The following is a 17,423-nucleotide window of genomic DNA, read 5'->3' as shown; positions in this document are numbered from 1 at the left end:
ATTGACGTCCCCTCGGTCTTCCTCTTCACTCCCGCTCAGACCTCTTGACAGGTCAGTGTGCTCTCGGACCTCTTGTAGGTCGGCATCCTCCTTGCGACCATCTGGTGGGTCGGCTTCTTCGTTGCGACCATCTAGTGGGTCGGCTTCTTCGTTGCGACCATCTGGTGGGTCGGCTTCTTCATTGTGACCATCTGGTTGGTCGGCTTCTTCCTCCTTGCGACCATCTGGTTGGTCGGCTTCTTCCTCTTCCTCCTTGTGTGGGTCTTCTTGCTTGTGGTGATTCGTGCAACCACTACTCCGTCTCCGCAGTCGCATTGCTTCGGCGCGCTTCTGACTGCACCAATCGGTCCCTTTAGATACTTGCTGCTTTGGGCGGTTGTCTTGTAGTCTCTCTCTCGCATTGGCTCACTTGCAATGGGGTGCTTGTTTGCTGCCTTCACACAATTAAATGACAATGTCTTGGTGGTACTGCCCCTGTGTGGTGTTCCTGCATTTCTGGCGCGTTCCTGCACCTTCCCTTCATCCTCAAGGCTGCGCAGAGATTTGACGCCACTGGCATGCGCTTGGCAGTCTTCACTGTCCCGTGTTGCTTTCCTTTTCTCTCTGCTAGTGCTCTTCTTCCAACCATCATGTTGTGCAGCAACCTGCCGGTCCTGTGTTGCTGCTGGTATTTCCTTCATTCAGCAGCCTGGATCTGCCTCACCCTACTCACAGTCATTCTGTCCTCCTCCTGGATGAGACTTGGCTGCTTTTCTTAGCTAGCTATGGCACTAGACTCAGGCAGGTTCCAGCACTCGTCCCTTTGTTGCAGACATGTGCTTCCCCCTATACTGTCTCTTCAGCTACCTGCAGTAGCACAAAACAGCCACTAGATGGCATTGCTGGGTTTACCGATGCAGTCCACGGTTGTTTTCTTTTGTTTTCCTGGAACCTCACTCGGTTCCATGGTGTTGCCGTTCGTCCTGAGGCACTCGGGCCTCTTTGGGGCAACGGAAACGGAGGGCAATTCATGACGGGTGCTGCCTTCCCAACAATTCGATGCCCACCGAGCTGCAGACTCCTGTCCTTCTGTGAATGCTGCTTGTCACCGGGAGCACACACGCGCAGTAGTGGCCACAACACTCTCCACCTGCGCCTACTCTCGTGCCCAGTAAGTCTCCTCCCAACGGCAGCACTGCCATGATAATCCTTGAACTGTCAGTAATGCTCCACAGTCTCGCGGGGGGCACGTTCCCCAACAGCCACCGGCCGGAATGCACACTGTTGGATCCACGCTGCGCACGCGATAAGTCCTTTAAACTGAGCTGAGGTTCGCCACATTCACTACCTCGCTGGTGGGTTGCTCCCGCAATTCCTTCCATGCAGCACTCTGCCCTAATTACGGGCCGCGTGGGGCCCCAGCTGTCCTCGGGCTACTTCTCTCAGCTAAGCCACCAGCAGGGGGGCAACAGTTCTTTTGCGGCTGCTTCCACAATGCCACAGGTCCCGCCTGCAGTGTCAGTTCACATCTCTCTGCCACCGCTGGCCGCACACTGTCCCTTTTGCTGTGCTCCTTTGCAGTCGCACCTCTCACCTCCTGGGGGTCACGGAAGTATGACGGATACTCCCGTACCCTGCCTCTTCATAGACGGCTGGATGCCGGTGTCATTCTGCTGCTGCCTTCCACATGCAGTGACGGACCTCTCCCCAACAAACCGTCTGGATCTCCTGCTTCACTTCTATCTATGATTCTACGGCCACACACACGGCAGTCGACGCAGCCTCTTTTACTTTGTTTGCCGTGCTGGGGCATGGGCTGGCACCAGGGATGGCCGGCCCTCTACCAGGCATCAGTCACTCTTCCTCGCGGGGGTGGAGGAGTGGGTAGCTACTCGACTCTACGTCCTCCTCGCAGCGGGCTCACCTTCCGCCTCAGAAGCGTGGTGGGCTCCCGCTGGCCTCCTCACGTTCGGGGTCACTTCTCTTTCACTCGCTCACTCACCGGGCTCGCCACCTGCCTGGCGGTTCATCGCCGCCGATGTGGGTGGGCTCCGATCGGCTCTCTCTTCTCCCCAGGGCACTTCACACCTCCCTGCTGGTCTTCGTATCGGTGTGGGGTGGGCTCCCGATCACCTTCTGCCCTTCATGCGAGCCCGGGGCTTTGCACATGCCCCACAGGCTATCGGGCACCTCAGCACGGAGGCGGATTTACTACAGGCACACGAGGTGCGGGGTGGGCTCCTGGTCACCTCACCTTCACCCTGGTGCTTTGCACACGCCCCACGGGCTTTCTGGTGCGTTTCGCGATGGCTTCTGGGGGTGCCCTCGACACGGGCAGCTCTCTCCCCCTTTTCCACAGCTGCTGGGCTGCTGCACGCACGGGCACAGCCCCCTCATCGCCAATGTAGCGTTTGCGGGCACTAGACCCACATGCTCAGATAAGGATCACACAGACTCAATTAGTTAGGTTGGATAACTGGCCCAGAGCATGTGCGCTCGGCCCCTTTTATTGCCAGGGTCACCTGACAGGTGACGGATGTAGTGGGTGGGTGTTCAGTGTGTGTTACAACATGCTGAACAATAGAATGCTGATCGGACGATCACTACAGTGAGGAGGCAGGTGTCCCGAGGCAGGTGTCCAGTGAAAGGGCAAATACACGGTTACAGGCACACTTTCAATATGTGTGTCTAAAACAACAAGTGACAGCAGAGTGAGCATCCTCTTGTGTTCTTTACGAGGTGAAGTTGTATGTATGGGTTGCACCTCTGGTGACAGGCACACGAATAGCCATATTTAAGGTACCTGTTTTTTATTATTCAGTTTTGCCTGCAGAGACAGTGACATACACACCAAAAAGAGTAACGTGTACTAAGGCACTACCTACAAGAGTAAAGAGGGTAAAGTTACGGTTGGATCAAGTTTATGCCGATGATTAATTCTAGTCCTTATAACTGTTGTATTCATAGTTAGATGACTTCACAACAGATTGTGCCCAACCTCAGCCCTTTTCACAACATACAGGCAAATCTGTTGATAAGTGGCGTACTTGGTATAGGAATATTGAAAATTATTTATTAGCCATTGATGCCAGGAAATTCCATCCAGAGAGAAAGAAGGCAATTTTATTGAGCTAATTAGGGGCTTTGCTTAAGAGATCTTTGATAACTTGCCGGAGGTGGAACCGCTTGTGGATGTTTTGTGGGATGATTTTTGAGAAGCTGTTGCACTGTTAAATGCACAATTTGGTGAACAGCCTAAGGTAATTGTTGAAACGTTACATTTTTGTTTCACGTAATCAAGGCGGTGAGGAAACTATCGGGGAGTTAATTGCCAATCTCAGGATTTTAGCTGCATTTTGCGAGTTTGGCAGCATCATGAATACTTATCTTCAGGATCAGCTGGTGTTAGGCTGTTTTAGCAAAACAATCCAAGAAAGACTCTTATTCACAAGTAATCCCTCATTATCAGAGTTAAGTGGGTTTGTCAGAGAAGTTGAGAGATCTATGGTTTCTTCAAACGTTTTGTATTCAGGTGGTAATAATGAGGAAGTAAGTGTGGGAGTGAGACGTCTCAATGTGTAGAAAGAAATAAAAGTGGAAAGTGACAGTCGAGAAAGCTCCAAAAAAGGCCACTGTTATCGGTGTGGTTCACAAACAAATTTTGCAAATGCGCCTAATTATCCAGCAGTGAAACATAAATGCTTAAAATGTGACAAAATGCTAAGTTTTTGCAGATCAAAAGAAAGTGGGGGAATAGGTGAATGTTTCTACGCTACAAATTGATGAGGAAGACAGGTTGAGGGTATGTCACGATACGTTACAAAATATCATTCTCACAACCACTTCTGATCCTAAAGCACGGTGAGTGGACCATCCTGTATTATAGACATTGGTACTAGAAAAGTACGGGTAATGGCAAATTCATGCTCTACAATTACTATTTTAGATCAGTCCACTTTCATGGAAAATTGGAATGATGTACTGTCACGTCAGTGCGGTATATCATCCAAGGCGTTTGTGGGAATCTAGATAAAAATTTTAGGATGGTTTGAGAATGTTGTGTCATTTATGGGAAGGAAGATTGTCATTAAGGTGTATGTGGTTGTGGATGGAAATAATGTCTTTGGGTTGATGGAACAAGCTAGACTAGGAATTATACTTAAACCCGGATCTCCTGTTCAGATGCAATTGGGTCCGGATTGGCTAGAGGACGATTTACAACAGATCCATTTGGTCAGCACTAAACCATCTGTGATGAAAGTTGATTCCGCTTGTGTAGATGATAGTGATGTGTTACTTAAAGAGTACAATGTTGCCTTTAAAGATGAGGTTGAATGTGTGAAGGGTTTTTCACATGCCATTCAGTTGAAGGAAAAAGCTATACCTACTGTTCACAAGGTTTGAAATGTACCTTTGAGTGTACGCACAGAGTTAAAGGTCCTGTTAGACAAGATGTGTGCAAAGGAGATTATCGCTCCTGTGGAGTGCTCTAAATGGGTTTCTAGTATTCTGATTTCTCGAAAGAAGGATGGTGAGATTAGGTTGTGTGCTGATCTCCATTCACTTATCAGGAACATCATTGTTGAGTATCATCTTCTTCCAAAGATACAAGAGATGTTTTCACAAATAGGTGATGCATGTATTTTCAGCACAATTGATTTGAAGGCTGTATATCACCAAATTAGACTGACGGATAAATCACAACTGTCAACGACATTCATTAATCCATTTGGAGCTTTCAAATACCTGAGATTACTGTTTGGCTTGGCGTCATCACCAGTTTTTTTAGAAACTTATGGATGATTTATTTAAAGATGTAGCTCGGGTGATGCTGTATCAGGATGATACACTTATTTTCGCATCTACTTTGGCTCAACATGATGCCGCACTGTGCAAAGTATTGAATATTCTTTAGGAACAAGGAATGATGGTATACTAGGTTAAATGCAGATTTAGAGAGACGAGGATTGAATATTTAGGTTATTCAATTTCTGAGAGAGGCTTTGAACCCAAAGAGGATTTGTTGAAAGTGATTAAGGAGGCACCTATTCCAACTGACAAAGACTTTATTGGTTTGAGCGAGTATTATGCTACATTTGTTTGTGGGTTCAATGTAGTGTCAGGACCTCTGAAGCAACGGTTGTGAGAGATCAAAAAAAATATGTTGGACTGACAAGCAAACCAAAGCATTTGATGAAGTGTAATAGTTCATTTTGCAGTGTGATTCTTTGAAATTATTTGTGCAGAGAAAGTTCAGTGCAGTCACAGTAAAGGCTATTGTTAGCAGAATCGGTGCGATTTTATGTTAAAGGATAGATGGAAAGGAGAGGACTATTATGTTTTCATCCTGCATTCTCAAACGTATTGAGTTAAAACATATCACTATAAAGAGAGAAACTCTGGCCTGTGTTTGGACTATAAACAAATTTAAGACATAATTGTGGGTGGGGTCAGAGGTTTAAGATATTTACAGCTCATAGGCCATTTTTGTATCTTATAACACAAAGGTGTTGGTAAGTCATCATCTAGACTAGTCAGATTGATCACTTCATTACAAGAGATTGATTTTGAAATTTCCTATGTCCTGGAGACTTTGAATGTGGGCGCTGATTGTTTATTGCGTTTGTTCATACTGTGTAGTGACAGAGATGATGACTTGATGTTAGATGAGTGTGTTGCTGCTGCAATAGTTGCAGTTAAATGTTGAAACTCTGCAATTTCTCCTGAGGAGTGGCACAATGAGTGCATGGCCAATGTGCAAAATCAAGAGCTTATTAGAAACGTCAATCGTGGGATACTAGAATGTCCAGGAGCGTATTAGGTAACATCAAAGATTTTTATCATGTGTAGCCTGAATAAGTGTTGGATGTAGTATTGTTCTGAGAGAGGGTTTGTTTGTGCCACCTGAAACATTGAAGACCAGGCTAATCATAATGGCTCATGAAGGTCATCTTGGTATCATCTCTACATAGAAGCTGCTAGGCAACCACTATTTGTGGCCAGGAACGGACAAAATGGTGGATAACTACATACAGGTTTGTCCAGAGTGTCTTTTGTCAGACAAGAGTTGGCATTTCAATAAAATCCCATTGATTAATGTGGAGATGGCAGAGCAACCTTGCAATGAGGTACTATGTCTATTGAGAGAGTGAGGACTGTTGCACTACAAAGGGTTTGAGGTCTCCACTTCACTGTGTCGGGGGAGACCGCACGTAGAGACTTCCTACCTATCAAGTGCGCCCTTTAGCACAATGAAACTAAGTACTCATTCCTATATCCTGCTAAACTGCGGATTACACACCAAAGCAAAACTATCCTCTTTACTGATTCAAAAAAGGATGCCAAATTCATCAAAACCATCCTGCTGCAAGCAGGAGGATCACCTCTGAGAGATCGAGAACAGGCATATCTCAGCTAAACTTATTGACTTCCACTTGATTGGAAACTAGGACATGCTGCGCATCTAAGACCATTGTTTTCTGAACACATATCTACCTATGCATGGTTAACATGATAGAACACATGAGAATTGTGCCCTCATGAGTTTCCCCCTGCGGGGTTAGATAGACAGGATGATGGATACCAGCCGTATCAAAACTTCTCTGCTTACTTTGCTGTGAACACTGCCTTTACTGATTGCCCAAGCGATAAGTTGGTTTGGTTAATGATGCCCGGGTGTTCCTACGTCTCTCCCCACATTATACCTCCGACACCCATCTATTTCTTAGTTGGGTAGTGAGACAGACCCCTAATTCGCCCCCATGGGATGAGACCCAGTGATATATCACTTCAATGTTGTTGGGGTTTTGTGGCGGGGAGGGATTAGGGTATTTGGATCATCTGGGGAACCAATGGGGGCGGTGAGAGGTCTAGTCTACTCTTGTTGTTTGCAACCACTTGGCTGCTTAATGTTTTATCACCTTCTCTCCCTAGCATAACTCAGCCAGCTCTTTTCACTGACACTGCGCATGGCTTTAGAGAGACAATAGCTGATCCACTGCCCCGATCCTGACCACTCATGCAGGCGATTAAAGTTGCTACCTGGAATATCCATGGCCTAAATGCCACACGTAAAGCGCGCTCAGTCTTTGCATATCTGCAGAGACACTCCATAGACATCTGCTTCTTACAGGAGCTGCATCTTCCTGAGGGAACACAAGCGCGCCTACGGGTTGGATTGGTTGGGGAACATCAGGTACTGTATTATTCCTGCTGTGCTAGTGGAGTTGCGATCCTCATCAGAAAGGGACTGTCATGGAGCCTGCACTGGGTCATATGTCACCTGAATGGGCAGTTTGTCCTTCTCTCCGGTATCCTACATGATCACCCCATCAAACATCTGTCCATCTACGGTCCCAATACTGATGACCCCCAGTTTTTTGCTGACGTATGGTGCTTGGCTGGGACATTACGACCCGGTGCGATTTTATGGGGGAGTGGGCTTTAATGTGGTGCTTAACTCTGAGATGGATAGATGCAGTGACTCAAAATGCCCCTGCCCAGCTTCACAGCTTTGTCCGTTTATGGAAGAATTTGGCCAGACTGATCCTTGGCACTTCCGTCATGCTGACAGGAAGGAAGGCATGTGTATAATAACAGCCCATGCCTCATGGTCAAGTATAGAGCACTGTCTAGCATTCCGGGGCATCCTAATCTGGAGGGGCAGGTGTCTCACTTGCCGAGGACACTGTCCAACCAGGCTCCAGTCTTACTGGAACTTTTGCTCCCAGATAGTCCTCCACAAGCATTCACTTGGAAGCTTCCCACCGGAGCCCTGTGCGATAAGGTATTCCTGGAAGATATCAGGACAGCAATAGTGGAATAGTTTGAACAGAATGACAACTCTAACATATCGTGATCTTCTCTTTGGAAGGCATATAAGGTCAGCATTAGGGGGGCATGCATCGCTAAGTAGGCGGGCGTGCTCCGTGCACTGCATGGTGATCTTGCACACCTAGAGAAGGAAATTAGAGAGCTCCCACTGCTGTTTTTGTGCACCGGGATGCCTCTTGGCTCGCATCCATTCCTAGCAAGCTGACAGAATATGAGGAGGCTTCACAGGGGAGACACACTACCTTGGTATGGAGGACTGGGTTCGACGCAGTGGGGAGGGTGACAGACTGGGCAAGCCTTAGGCGTGCAGCTGCATTACTGAGATTAACAATGACCACTATCAGGTACATACCTACACAGATGCCATACAAGGGGCTATGATTGCATTGTTCTTATCTTTGTATCAGACCCGTCTAAGATCTGCTCCCCAGGACCTCAATACATATTTTGAACCGCTCCAGCTTCTGTGGATGTATGATGGCCATATATGATATCTTGATAAACCCTTCTCAACAGAGGAGGTCATTAGAGTCATTTGTGCTTTGCCTGCAGAGAAGACACCTGACCTGGATGGCCTCACCGCCACATTTTGTAAGGAATATGTCCCTTAGTGACCCCGAATTTGCTTGCTATGTATCATGATCTGCTTTCCTCTGGGGTCTTGGCACAGTTCCTGTGCTAAGCCCTCATTGTAACCATCCCTAAACCTAGGAAAGATCATCACTGTTGCGATTCCTATCGCCTCTTATCTATGATCAAGTTGGATAACAAGATCCTTGCCAAACTCATTGCCTCAGGTCTCCTCCTGCTCCTACTGACCATTGTGAAGACCAATCAGGCCAGTTTTATTCTGGGTAGATCAATGTCTTACAACCTGTCCACCTTTTTTGCTCTCCTCCACTCCATTGAACCAACCTTGAGAGAGGTTTCCATATTTGTGAATGCCACAAAGGCGTTCAATTATCTTGAATGACCATTCCTCTTTGCCTGGTTAAAGCACTTCGGACTAGGGCTTACCTTTACTAAACTGATCTGTCTACTGCATTTCCAACCTGTGGCCTTACTGCTGTGAATGGCCAAGTTTAAGCCCCACTTCTCCGTGCCAAGGGACACCGAGCAAGGATGACCCTTGTCTCCAATACAATTTGCGATAGCAATGGAGCTGCTTGTGGCCCAGCTCCGCCAACATCATGCTCATGGCAGACTTGCATTCACTCCTCGCAGAATCGTGGTATTGATGTATTGACAACGTCACTTTGTATGTCAGGGACCCGCATATTCACCTTAACCACCTAATCAGGGAATGAACCAGATTCACTGAACTTTCCGGAATTGAGATCAAATGGGCGAAGTCCATTATCTTCCCACTGACTGATGTGACATCCTTCTTCCCCTTTGAATTCCCTCTTGCCTGCCCGGATGGCCCTGTTAAATACCTTAGGGTCTGACTCAGTGGAGATGTCGGTAACTTGTGGAAATCCAACTATAGACGCCTGTTTACTTGGCTAGATGAGTGAGTCGAATCCTGACAGCGGCACCCCCTAATGCTAACTGGACATATCTTTTTACCAACTTGCCCATCTCCTTGCCACTTTATTTCCTTCAGCAGCTTAGGTCGTACCTGATCTCTCTTGCTTGGGCGGGGGGTCAGCTGTTCATCTCCTAGGAGGTCATGGCACTCTCCTTTGAACAGGATGGCTTGAGTGCCTCTGACATGGACTTATATTATTTTACCGTCCAGGCATAGTTTGCACATAATTGGCTTTTTCCTACACCATTCCTTTCCCACACGGCCCCAGAATCCGATCACACAGCTCCATGTCTTCTCCAGGTGGTGATGTCTCTAGCTCCTAGATGGCAGCAGACACAGATTGAGACTGTGGCATGCACAGTATGGGCGTGGAATGACCTCAGACGTAGAGCCCACGCTGAGCATCTCTTTGCATCCTCTGTTCAGCTTATTGCCCACCCCTCTTTCCCAATAATTCAAGACCCCACATCCCACTCCAGACTGTGGAAACTGGACCTCACGACCATGAGCTCAGTTTACCCTGACGGCACTTTAATTTCTCTGCAACAAGAGCTATGAGGTGACGATGTTGACCTACTAGACCCTTTCACATACTACCAATTATGTACTGTGATCCGTGTGATACATGCAACATTCCCAGACGTCCGCCTACATTTTAGGTGCTTGAAGTGACCGTCACTACTCTATTTACCAGCATTTAATTATGCGCTTATATGCAGGGATGCAGAACTCCGTGCCAGTACGAATCCCAATAAGCATGTGCGCATGGGACACAGACATTTCACTCCTCCCTCACAGATGATCCCTGGCACTATTGCTGCTCCCAAGCCTGTGTGCTCTCTCCTAACTACAGACTTCACCTCATTCATTTTAAATACATTCACTGTCTCTACTGTACCCCTGATAAGTTAGGCTTGATTGCTGAGGCTTGTTGTATACAGCACTGGTTTTCTGTATCTTGCCTGTGACTGCCCGGTAGTGGCAGATTACTTGGCTGAGGTAATGGTGATGATTAATGACATTACGGGGGCACACGCTCAAGGGTATAACACCCACACTGCACCCATTCCAGGAACCATACCATGCTTGTGTACCTGCATTACTACACACAGCCAACAGTTATTTTATTTTGTGGTGGTTGTTGGCCGCAGTTTTATTACTCATTACATACATCATATTTGTACAACTCCCCTGGACGCATTCTTGGGGCCGGGGTCATACATCATTATCATACATGATCACAAATTGGTTATCACTCAGTGTCATTTGGACTAGGGGTGGGCGGAATTTGTATAGTCGGAACGGTAAAAAATCTCTGCGAGCACGCAGAAATTCCGCGAACATGTGGAATTGCTTGTTCGCAATGCTTTGTTCCTGTTCGCAAACACTCTTTGCGTGCTCGGGATGAAATATCTCGCGAACACGCATTTTGAGAACGTGAACAAGCAAATAATTTCTGCGTTCTCCTCGGAACACAGAAATCTTGGCAATTCCTCGTTCTCCGCGGAACGTGAAATTACCCAAATTCCAGGAGCGGAACGGAATTTGCCGCCAAGGCCTAATTTGGACATCATAAATCATGGGTCATAAATCATCGGGTATCATAAATCATTCTGCCGCAATCGGCCATTATTCTGTTGTGATAAATCACTCCGCCTGAGCATGATAAATCCGTGGTCATAAATCGTGGCCATAAAACATAATTCTGTCACAAATCTGTCATCATTTTGTTGTCATAAATCATTCTGCATGGGCATCATAAATCATCAGCCATAAATCATCAGCTGGCCATAAATCACTGGTTTGGCTTTTGCTCATTTGCATCTCCTATGGTCGTAAATCACCCTGATAGCTCGTAGATTGTCAAAACTCCGTGGCCACATTGGAGACCGGGGATTGACGTGAACACACGCCATAGCACGAAAGTATTTGCTATATGGATTAAAGAATCAGAGAACGACAACCACCACGCAACAATTTCATGTGAACGAAAGATACCCTGACCTGATGGAGTCTACTTTATTCCCTGCCCTTGGGCCGGGACGGAATTATAACCGGTCGCAAGTAGGTAGAATCTCCAACATACCAAATTTGCAAGCCCTGAGGAAGTCGCGCGTACTGCCAGGTGACGAAACACGTGTTAGCTGGACCAACGGAAGCAAGAAAATTATAAGTGCAACTACAACGAATCTGTCCTGCATCAAATTTTTTATTGACAATAACTGTTTGATATGTTCCGTGTGCTCGGGTTTTGAATATATAGCTCTTAGATGGTTCTTTGTTGTTTTCCACGCCCCTTGCATGTGGGGGGTAGCCTGTGCCCGGAGTTAGGCCCCAACTCACTACCTTGCTAGTCTCTTTTGTGCCCTGCTGTCTGGCGGGGACTCTGCCGAGAGTGCCGTCTCCGTTTGCTACCCCGATTTTTGTCAGGCATACCCACCCAGCCATGAGGCATCCCAGAGTGAGTATCCCTCCTTCTACACACCGCTAAGGGTGGGCAGAATTTGCGAAAGTGCCTTTCGCAATATTTCGCGAAACTGCAAAAAATCTCTGCGAACACGTGAAATTTTGCATGCTTCCGGAGATTTTGGGCCGATTAATGCGTTACTGAATTTGACCTTCTACTCTGGCACCTGCTTTATTTATATCTGTAAGTGCTTCCTGTTGAGGTTTCATTTTTGCGACAGGAGCAACGTGCCAGAAGGACTCCTGTCCTGCATATTTATCCAAGAAGATGCCACCGTTTTGTGCAATACCTCTACTTAACTGTAGTACTTTTTACTGGCTAATCAGTAAGTGCTACCTCGGTGGGTAAATGTATAGTGCTTTTCCTACACTACAGCTGCGTAAAGGGCCAGAAGAGTTGTCTCCAGCGACCATGTGTTTCTGTAACTTTTGCCACTGCGCCGATGTGCGCCGGGGTCCCTCGAGTGAGCTGTCCATCATAGTGGGGAAAGGGCAGGAAGACGTTGCACACTGCTGGTGTGTGGGCTGGGGGCAAACGGCGGGGCTTCTATGCAGTTCACATGCCTCTTGTTTATAAAGGGTCAGAGACCGACCAGAGCAGCAGATGAGGAGACAGAACCTCCTGGTGTCAGGAACTACACGGGGATTGCGCTTGAGAAACTCATGGATACACAGACCTCCATCAAGGATTACAGCAAATTGTTGACGGTGGATATGGGGAGGAAGCACATCTGCCTAGCCTCCACCGTGCTCACGAATCTTTTGTGCTGATTAATGCATTACTGAATTTGACCTTCAACTCGGGCACCAGCTTTATTTAAATCTGTAAGTGCTTCCTGTTGAGGTTTAAAATGACAGGAGCATCGTGCCAGAATGAATCCTGCCCTGCATATTTCCGTTCCGCTGCGGATCGTGGAAGTTTTAACATTTTTGCATTCCGCGCGGAACGCGAAAATGTCAAAATTTCGCTCACCCTTACACACCTCCATGTCGGTGTGTTTCCATACCCAAACCAATACGCCTTTTGTTTCCGCCCCTCATTGGATGAATTTGCGCTCTCTTTGCCCTATCTTTGTGTGGGGGTAGCTTCTTCCCTGAATTAGGCTCCAGCTCGCTACCTTATTAGACTTTTGTGCCCTGCCGTCCAGCAGGGGCTGGGCTGCGAGTGCCGTTTGCTGGTGATTGGTGATCACTCAGTGTAATTTGGACATCATAAATCATGGGTCATAAATCATCGGTTATCATAAATCCTTCTGCCACAATCGGCCATTATTCTGTCGTCCTAAATTACTCTGCCTGAGCATCATAAATCGGTGGTCATAAATCGTGGTCATAAATCATCGGGATGTCATAAATCATTGTGTCACAAATCTGTCTTCATTTTGTTGTCATAAATTATTCTGCATGGGCATCATAAATCATCAACCATAAATCATAGGCTGGCCATAAATCACTGGTTTGTCTTCTGCTCATTTGCATCTCCTATGGTCGTAAATCACCCTGACAGCTCGTAGATTGTTCTTTGTTGTTTTCCACGCCCCTTGCGTGTGGGGGGGTAGTCTTACCCCGGAGTTAGACCACAACTCGCTACCTTGCTAGTCTCTTTTGTGCCCAGCCGTCTGGCGGGGGCTGGGCCGCAAGCTCCGTCTACGTTTGCTACCCCGATTTTTGTCAGGCGTACACACCCAGCCATGAGGCATCCCAGAGTGAGTTGCCCTCCTTCTGAACTCCACCCTGTCAGTGTGTTTCCATAACCAAACCAATACACCTTTTGTTTCTGCCATGCCGCCAGTGAGGCTCCCGTCTTCCTGCGGCTCCCCAAAACCTATGTCGTCCCTTTGCGCTTCCCTCTGCTCCTTCTGTGGAGCCTGCCCATGCAGTTGCTCGACTCGAGTGCTAGGATACCAACCTCTAGCTGTGTCACCGGGAGGCTGACGTCTGGTAATCTCTGACGGTGATCTTCACACGTACGCCATGGTGTGCTCTGCTCCGTCCTTGCCCTTATGTAGTGGCACGCTTTTGTCCTGTTCGGAGTCTTACAGCACTGTATCCTCTCACCATGAGTCATACATGAAATCAAACAAAATTGGGAGATAGTCAGATACCGCTTGTGAAGGCGTGATACAGCATACATTACTTCAATAACATCCTCTACTTCACCCATGCACCTGGCGGGCTCCCCCCGGTAAGTGCCACTGCAAAGCCAGTAACCCTGACTATTATCCGCCAGGCTGTACTATCCACTCCCCTGTACGTATTTCTTACTCGGGGGGGGGGGGAAACGGAGTTTGCGCTGCCGGGGGCGTAGGGGCCCATGCCCGTGCATATATAAAGATTATTAATTTGTTCCTGCACCTCTGGATGGGCACCCCTCGTGTGCCCTTGACCAAGGGTATCCTGGCGCTGAATAACAGTTGTTTATTGTTACCCACTCGATGGTACTGATTATTATTATTATTTTTTTTACCTCAGCAGGATGAACAGCTGAGGGGCCTGCCAGGTTTGAACCAGTTGTCCCGAAGGCAAGCAAAGGCCCCAGCAACAGGCGCATTAGTCCACTAAGCCATCAGATCAGGTGCTAGGCTTACCCTAGGTTATTTCTTGCTTGGAAGGATGCATTTACGCGATGGCGGCACCAAGTTCCGTGCGCTGTGCCCTGCTGTGACCAGTCCAAAGCAGCGCATGCTCTAGCCCCTGCTGTTGCTAATAGCATTAACGCTCAGCCCAGAAGAACCTCAGGTGACTGCTGCATGGTTGAACAGCGCAGCCGTGCCTCTGGAGGGGCCCGGCTTGCTGCTGGCTGGAACTGCTCACCGTGAAAAACTGGAAATTTGCAGTGAGTTATTGTGTGCATTAATAGTGCTATAAACATCCATTTTTTTTTGTTTTGTTTTTTGCATTCTTTCCGGTTGGCCCGGGGCGTAGCAACAGCTAGGGGCGCAGGTGACCTAGCACTCATAATCTCGCGTGCTGGATTTCGGTTTTGTCATAGAGTGGACGTGAAGCACTTCACCTGTGCCCCAGTTATACTACGCAGCACCTGCGCAGCCACGCAAGTGACCCAGCTTGTAGGTTGGCTGCTTTTGCCTTGCGCCCATTACACAAACTTCTTAGTCTTTCGTGGACTGGGTCTGCTCTTCCCACGTTGAATGAGCTGCAGTGCATGCGATAAGCTTTCACCTGCTTATTGTGCTTACCATAAATTTTTTTTCATTGCGCTTTCCCAAGGGCCTGGCTCTGTATTATGGGTTCCTTAGCTATCATAACCTGTTACCTAGCGAAGCCAGGCAGGGCATTGGGGGGCTCTGACCCTTGTCCTGAGTGTGCCTCTGCACCTGAGTCAAGAGGTATAGCGTACTCTTTACTTGGTAATGCGGTATTCTAGCATATTCGGGAGCTCAAAGACGGAAAGTCAGCATTCCTCTGTAGGGTGGAGTGGCGTAGCCGCCGGTTCACGAAATTCATGCAAACTACAGGAGCCTCTTTCATAGAGGTTGGGTGAGGCTTTGAACACCCGCAACGTCATAGGTGTTAAGGTTAACGTTAGAAGACTCTCCAGACGATTTTGTCTGTTACGAGCTCGTATGTCATTTTATTTGTTTGGAATCTTCACGTAGTGATTTACTGTTGTTACAATGCTTAATGGCCCCTGAAGAAGGGATTAGTTCAATCCCGAAATGCATTGGGAATGGCTGGGCAACTTTGTAAAAATGTGTAATTGTTTAAATGATTTAATGTGTATCATCACATGAAACATTCTTTGTTATTTGCAATTTATGTAATAACCCACATGCATACAGTTTTTGATCAGATGATTACAATTATTTTATTTTCAAATGTTAAATTTTTCATAAAAGTATAGTTTAAACTGAAGGAATTATTTGGGATCTTTTCTCTGTATAATATTGTGAAGCATAAATACTGTAATTTCAGCTGTGCATCCAGTATACTGGTGGGTCTCCACCAGAAGAATTCTTCTCTGCACCTGAGTCACCATACGTTACCCTTGAGCTACAAAACTTGGTTTGAGGTCTGCACCCTTATCCTTTGCATCCTTCACTGCCAACTTTTATCAGACCTTAAGCCTCCTACCGCCCCCGCTTGGCGATCGCGGGGTGTTTGAGCCTCCCGATGTCCATTTCCCCTGGCACTCCTGCAAGCCATTAGCATTTGCCTTTGTTCTTTTAACGGGGAGAGAGGGCCTCTGGCGCATTTCGCCGGGCGGCGCAAACAAGCGCAAACCGGATCAGTTCCTTGTGGGCTTTGGCGGCTGTTATGGCGCCGGCCCTCTAGGCCCCCTTCAGGGGCAGCCTTTGCTACTCCTCTAGTTGCGCTACTGCTTTATGTCAAAGATGCGCCTTCTGAAGTGGGTAAATTAACAGCACTCCATCTTCTGCTTACCAAGCGCAGGGCTGCCACTTTCGACTGACTGGCTCAAGGACGCGACGTACTGTCAGGAATAACTTGCCACTTTTTGGAAGCTAATGCCTTTGTACTCCCGACCTAAGGATATTTGGTCTCTCCTTGAACAGTATCTCCTTGCCCGGGTGGACACGGCAGTTCACGGAGAGGACACTGCAGATGATCTACCCTTGGCTTCCGATAATACCATTTAATTCCTGCTGTGCTCTGCTCTGTCAACTGGCTTGTGAACTCTAATTAGACCTGCATGTTGCGAATCTATATGGTATCCTCCCTTAATTGCACTAGGCTTCATCATGTATCTGCTGAGTGACCGCTTTCCTATGTTCTTTCTTTTTTCCCCTCCTTGTTTTCTTCCCTTATTAACAGAAGAATATGGACTGTAGTGTCTCACCCAGATGCATAGTTACTTTTGTATCATTGTCATCAGTGTATATTTCAATCGCTGTAATCCTGTATTTCTTTGATGTCTGAAATTCAATAAAAATAATTATTTTACAAAATGTGTACTTTTCTTAAAGAGAATGGCATCATCCATTACAGAGGAGCTCTGCATTCTCCACATTCTAATGGCTTGGTGGAAAGGGCTAGCAGGATAATCAAAGAGTGTGTTCAAACAGCTGTCTCGTCCAGTTTAAATGTAAATGAGTATTTGAGGTGTAAAATTTACAACTATCATAATACATCTCACTCCACTTCTAGGGCAACACCTTTTGAGTTGCTACACAAGAGAATTGGATTTTCTAAAACATTTCCTCCATGGTTGGATTTGCCGTAAAAGTGTTGTTAAGAATATTTCTGAGGTTAGAAAAACTGTAAAGGAATTTCAGTCGAAGAGAAAGATGTATTATGACAAGAAAGTTGATGTGAAAAAAAGAATTTCAGGGGGGTGGTAGGGTTTTAATACAAAAAACGAATTTTGTAACCAAAGGTGTAACCACGTTTTAGAAACCCTTTCTTGCGGAAAGCGTGGTAAAGAATGCTGTATTAAAGAAAAACAAAGGTTAGTGGAACTTAAAAACTACTGCTCAAGCACACATATTAGGTGAGGGGGAAATAATAAAGGAATAGGACATGAGCATCCTAATTTTACAGCAGACTCTAGTAGCTTGTGTAAGTCTGTTCAGGACGGTCCAAGTACAAAGAATATGTCCTAACATCATAAACAAAACAAAGGGAAAATTGCCAGCGA

Source organism: Triturus cristatus, chromosome 3_1, assembly GCF_964204655.1.
Source record: "Triturus cristatus chromosome 3_1, aTriCri1.1, whole genome shotgun sequence".
NCBI classification, from domain to species: domain Eukaryota; kingdom Metazoa; phylum Chordata; class Amphibia; order Caudata; family Salamandridae; genus Triturus; species Triturus cristatus.
The sequence above is the reverse complement of the archived record's forward strand: the minus strand, read 5'-3'. Positions refer to the sequence as shown.